We start from the raw sequence: 6594 nt of genomic DNA on the forward strand, positions 1-6594 counted from the left end.
TCGTGATAATCACTTCATGGAAGACAATTGGCCGTATAGAATCTTAAAAAATAAAATGCAGAAATACAAATGTTACAAATTTTATAAAGAAATGAACAAAATGAAGAATAGGCATCGCCTCGAATTATCTACAAAACAGGAGAGGAGGGAAGTGCGCTAAGCCTGATAAAATTTAGTAAACCTCAAGCAAAAACAAAAACAAAAAAAACCCGCCGCGGGGGCTCAGTGGCTAAGGCGTTGCGCTGCTGAGCACGAGGTCGCGGGTTCGATTCCCGGCCGCGGCGGCCGCTTTTCTGATGGAGGCGGAAAGCAAAAACGCCCGTGTGTACGAGATTTCGGCACACGATAAAGATCCCCAGGTGGTCAAAATTAATCCGGAGCCCTCCACTACGGCGCGCCTCATCGCCTGCGTTGCATCGGCGCGTTAAACCCCACAATCAATTAATCAAAAACAAAAAAAAATATGGCCCAGCTTTAACTAGTGGTGCAAGGCTGGTGAAACACCAGAGGGGGTGGTCGCTCTCCCTTAGTCGGAGACATGGCTGCGGCAGCTCACATAAATTTCCCAACTTGCCGCTGTAAGTTCTCGATGCCCGGCAGTGCACGATCATTTCATCCGCAGCCATTCAAACCTCACCAAAAGTGGATCGCGTGAGGGCGCGCTAACACCAGCGGTAACCCGTTTCGTGAACTCGGTGTCTGTAGAACCCATTTCTCGATATTCAAACCCATCGTCAATAAACTGAACGGCACACCCAATCAACCCCAACGAAAGCCTGACCCAGCCCTAACCAATCACAGCCACCCCTTTGGTGAGCTTGACCCAATCTCAAGAAGACATACCACAGAAATAGCAGACAAAGTATTACCACTCATTATATAATATTCACCTCATCACACACAGACTCACTACCCATGGTGTACCTGCAATCACGCCTAAGTTATAGGAATTTTTCAGCATGGCCACTCATACTCTGGCATAAAGCACTGCTTATCAACGGTAGTGCCCGTGCTGAAAACTGGGTCATTTGTCTGCAGCGCAGCCATTTCAAATTTTCCGTTCCTCTCCCGCGTGCGGTGCGGCCTAGCAAACGCGGCTTCCGTGGAGGCCACCAACCGCAGGTATCTCCTCCTACGCTTCCGATATGAATACCGAGTGCTTACTTTGTAGGATTGCTTATATACCCGGCCACCTGTAATTTTTGGTCCTTGCCCGGCACGCCATACCACCAAGAATGCGAGTGCGGACGCACCCCAGGCCTACCCCCAAAGTTTCCCCCTCTTACGAGCACTGGGTGCCCTTCCTTAAAATCCGTACCCTGGGACCCAGCCCATAGTTGTGAACAGGGCTAAGACTGCCAGCCAAGGCCAGGGCATCCCGAACTACGGACGCCCCCCGGGCGCGCGCCCTAAGAGAAATACCAGCGCTCGTGAAATAAACATTTATTCCTTCTGCTCTTCGACGTTGTTTAGGTGCAGGAGCAGTGTAATATTCATGAGGGTTTGGCAAAATATTACCACATTCTCTTCGACAACATGCACCCATCGGAACAAATTCAAATGGTCCTTTTGGAGCTGCTTCCCTGTCTCGATGAGTACATAACGGAAGAATCTGAATGGCTCATAGGCACTGATAGGCTAAGATCGCCCTTTCACAAAACTGTAAATGTGGCTCAACACATGTCCTTCATAATATCTTCAGGGAATCCTTCAAAAAAGGGGCCCTCCCCACCACTTTCTCAAAAGCCCACAGGCTTTTCGTTTGTAAGAAAGCTAACACAGAGGTGCTCGCTAAAGTAACGGGTTGCGGGAAATTTACATTATCTGACAAAGGCTACAATGTACTCGTAAACGTTTTGCGTAGAGGTTCCATTGTGCCCTGAAGACACTCGATGGTCTGCATCAAATATGTGGAATCAGGGGACGGAGCATCTGCAATACCATTCAGGTGGCAGAAAGTGTCTTCTATATACGTGTCAAACAGGCTGAACAGGTTGCCAGGTTGCAGAGGCATTCTAAGAACGAATTCAAAAAGGTGTTTCCTGGTGTACCTTTCAAATACTAGAACACATCAGAGTGGACCGAAAATCATGTATGGGGTAAAACTAGCCTACCACGAATATATGACAAAATAGTTATTAGCGGGCACTTTACCTATCCAGGTGGACTTGTGTGAATATGTGCGTCACGCTGGGAACTTCTTTACTCCTGTTCGCTCTTTGCCTTAAGCATTAATGTACAGAAATCCTCAAGAGTCCTCTCGTGCAAAGAATGTGCTTTGAAACTAGAGAGGTGAAAAAAACGGCATATTGCCGATGAAGTTCCTTTGTTTTTATATTCGAGAAAGCGCTTTCATTTCGCTGAGCATTACTCACAAATACTCTGTATGACCAGTAGCACAGAGAACCTTTTCAGAAAAGTTTTCAGACTATGGCACTGCGATTTGTCGGAAGCCCACATATTCTTCAATAGCATTTCCCGGTCAAAAAAGCTGCCTCACTTATTTCGGAGTACCGTTAAGAAATTAGTGAAACTTTTAAATATAATTAAGCGAAAGTGCCCAAGCCTTGCGGGCGTGACGGGAAAGTTGGAGGGTCGTAGACCGTCTTCTTACTGTGAGATCACTCTTGTATTGTATTTCTAGTGACGAACGTTTGGTACGTCGTGCAGGATCTGTTTCGTTCTCGAATAAATGTGCCAACATTTCCCCGGATCTCTGCGGTCATTGTAAGGCAGTCAACTTCTAATAGAACTGGTACAATCCTTTCCTTTAGAAAACTTCAACGGGAATGCATGTGACTACCTCCTCTTTTTTATAGCATCTTGTTTATAGCGTTTTTCTTTCTAGGGGATCGATTTCACTTATATATCGCTCCTTTTTGCTGTTTAGGGTATGAATCGTCTTGCCCAACTGGGGAGTAATGTCAGAGAATGGAACACGTTATTGGGTCGGCCAGTATATGACTGAAGTTGGTTCGTCGTCGCGTTTTTCAGTTACGCGATCTACTTTAGCGTTTGTATCAACTGTGGTTTGTAAAACATTGTCATTGTACCAAAGCGATTGTTTATGCGCTGAGACGCAATACCACTCCTTGTGTAAAGTAGGCCGAGGAGATAGCTTTGAACTGTGAGTGCAGGGACTCTCAATGCCAGGAGATTTAACAGCTCTATATTTTTTATTACATACTAATACCCTTTTGGTCGATACGTGGACGTTAGACAGAGGTTTATGTTATGCATTGGGTTGGAGAGCTCACGGTGTTAAAACCGGAAAATATCGAGCACGCCTTCATTCACATCTGAATGCCATTACCAGGCTGTGACTTCTTGAAACGCTCTAAAAAGACCTTCCAATTGCTGAACGTTGAATTTCCTTCCTTGATGACCGATTTGATGTTCTAACTTCGCACCTGCCTTTTGGCCAGGGGTTGACGTACCTTATAAAAAGTAGACTGACATTACGAACTCAGTTTTCAATGGAGAGTCTCTGGGCAACTAGCCTGGAGTACACATGGGCCAACTGCGCGAAGTTCTTTTTAAGCAGGCATATAAAAATGAAGTGGTCTTTGTTATGATTAAGCTTTCTGAATTAAAACTGCACAAATTATAACCGACAATAAAGTGGGCCAGTTTTTCGTGCGTGTTTTTCTTTCTCTTGCGTAACGTTCAAGAAAGGTACTAAAAAGTACTTGACACAGTTTTGCACATCTTCACTCCTACGTAGTTGCACTTAGACTGCATTGACGTTTGTGTTTCTAACAGCTTTCTGCTATTCGGTATACACATAACCCCCCCCCCTTCCTTATAAAAAAAAGATGGCGAATGGTACAACATAAAAATGGACATCGAGAAAGCGACCGTCAAGTGCCGCAATTCTAAGCTTTTTTTTATGCACCTTGCAAGGAGGTATGCCAAAATAAAACAGGCGTCATTTCTATAGATAAATATGTGTTTGATATTTTCCGGGTTTTTACATGTTGAAGATTAGCACCCCACAGCAAAAATACCCCTCTCATGTAACCCCCCCCCCAAAAAAAAGGCGAATGGTAAAACATGAAATTGAACAGTAAGAAAGTGAACTTAACGTGCCGCAATTCCAAGCGTTTTTCGTGCCATTTGCAAGATATACCAAAATAACACAGGTGTAGTTTCTGTAGATAATTATGTGTTCAATATTTGTTGGTTTTTTTAGAGTGAACATCAGGTTTATACCACGCGGTATATGCATGTAGATGTAAAAAATAAAGCTTTTACACCTCTTTTCACTGGCATTTTTTGCACTCTAAATAAAAATATACGTCCGGAGCAAACTTTCTTCAGGAGCCCCACATCAGCTCACGGAATAAAGAATAGCTTAGGGCACGCAAATTTTTTTTGCCGAATTCATTTCACAAGAACCCTATAGAAAACCGCGTCTTTACCAAGGACAAGAAATACCAATTTCCTTCGTACGATGCCTCACCGGTTGACGGGTACCTTCGCTGACGGACTGCGCAAATATTGCCGCGAACCATGCATTGGGTTTGTTTATTTGTGTTTTGCTTTTACCGCCCGGCTGCGCCGGTATGTGTTATCTCTGTGGCAAGGGAAGCGCGTGTTCCATTCTTTCTTTCTTTGCCGCATGTGTTATCTGTTCTGATAGGGAGAGCATTCCGATCTAACGTGAACAGCCTGGAATAATCTTCTTGGATCTACAATGTTCTCGATGCGAATCGACGTTTCGAGAACCACGCGCGCCGAAAGATAAAAAGCCTGCAGAGCAGACGCCGGGGCATTCGATTCTGCGACGCTCGCCGACGCAAGTCACTTTGTTGACCGCTGCTTCGCCGACTCTGTATTCTTTTGAGTTGTTAGGGGAGCACAAGTTCGCTCCAATAAACGTGTCTCTCATTCAAGACAACTGCATCGTCCTTGTCTTCGTGACATCTGGTGGAGGTGCTGGGTAGTTCACTACCCTTGTGAGAAAAGAGCGAGCTGCTCTTTTGCTTGAAACTCGGACACAACACCCCAACGAAGGGGTCGTAATCTTCGTTGAGGAGATGAAGCAACTATTTCGCCGCGCGGAACCCGAAATGACTGATGAAAAGAAGTTACGCTTCTTGATGCGCGGTGTGAAGGAGGAACTGTTTGCTGGACTTGTCCGAAATCCGCCAAAGACCGTCGCCGAATTCGTGACCGAAGACAGCACCATCGAGAAAGCACTCGAAATGCGTGCAAAGCAGTACGACCGGAACTATGTTGGCATGGCCAATGCGAATTGCGTCGACAACGTGCGCATTCCCGAAGATAGCCTACGGGAGACTATCCACGAAATAGTGAGGGAGGAGCTGCGGAAACTGCTCCCGACGCCGCCGCAACCACAAGTCGCTTCTCTTACCGACGTCATTAGAGAAGAAGTGCAGCAAGCGCTGGGAACTTCAACGACAACAGTAGCCCCTCGCGAGCCGCAAGCCATGACCTACGCGGCTGCCGTACATCGCCCTCGCTCACCTGCACCCTATCGTCACGAGGCTCCGTACCGTCGTCCCCTCTCGCCGGCCCGACCACCTGCGCCGCAACTCCCCGCCCCAAGGAAGACCGACGTGTGGCGAACGTCCGAAAATCGTCCGCTGTGCTACCACTGCGGAGAGGCCGACTACGTCTACCATCGCTGCCCCTACAGGAGGCTCGGTTTGCGAGGGTTCTCTGTCGACGCACCCCGCCCCCGAACTGGCCAGCGCCCATCGGAGATCGAAGAGTACCTGTCCAACACCAGCCGTCGACCAGCCCGTTTCAACCGTTCGCCGTCACCCTATCTATACCAGTCGCCGAACCACCGTAGCAATGCTGAGTTCTCACGTGGAAGGTCCCCCAGCCCACGCGGGTGAAACTAAAGGAAGCAACTTCTGGAGGTGAAGTTGCTCTACGGCGAAAAACTGGAAACCCTCCAACAACGCAAGGACGCGCCGAAGACACCGATTCACAACATGCCCTCATCCCGATGACCCGACCTAACCCTGACGAGACTCCCGAACACGATGACAGCTACACGGCACGACGCGTACCCGACATGAGCGAGGCTGCCGCTGAGAAGACAACAACGACGCACAGTGCCCGACCGTCAACACGCACAAGCCGAGACGCGACGCCCCGACGCACCCGGAACTCGAGGAAGGCGGCGTCCGACGTCCAGTTGTCCATCGACGACTTTGACGTAGTCGCCCTCATCGACACGGGAGCCGACTACTCGGTAATGAGCGGGTCATTCGCGTCTAAGCTGAAGGAAGTTACGACAAGATGGGACGGTCCACATTCACGCACAGCAGGAGGCCACCTCGTGACGCCAAGTGGAACGTGCACATCGTGCGTCACCATACACGGCATGACGTACCCAGCGGCGTTCGTCATTTTGCCTAACTGCTCCCGCGACATAATTTTCGGAATGGTCTTTTTGACGGACAACGGCGCAATAATCGATCTGCAGACGAAGTCGATAACTTTTTCCTCCGATCACTCCATGACGCCGGAATCAAACCCCGATCACCGTGCTGCTGTCAGGATCGCCGACGATCACGTCACCCTGCCACCCCGCGCAAGCTTGATGATCGCCGTCTA

Source organism: Haemaphysalis longicornis, unplaced genomic scaffold, assembly GCF_048455015.1.
Source record: "Haemaphysalis longicornis isolate Haplotype H1 unplaced genomic scaffold, Haemaphysalis longicornis Haplotype H1 scaffold_19, whole genome shotgun sequence".
Classification (NCBI taxonomy): domain Eukaryota; kingdom Metazoa; phylum Arthropoda; class Arachnida; order Ixodida; family Ixodidae; genus Haemaphysalis; species Haemaphysalis longicornis.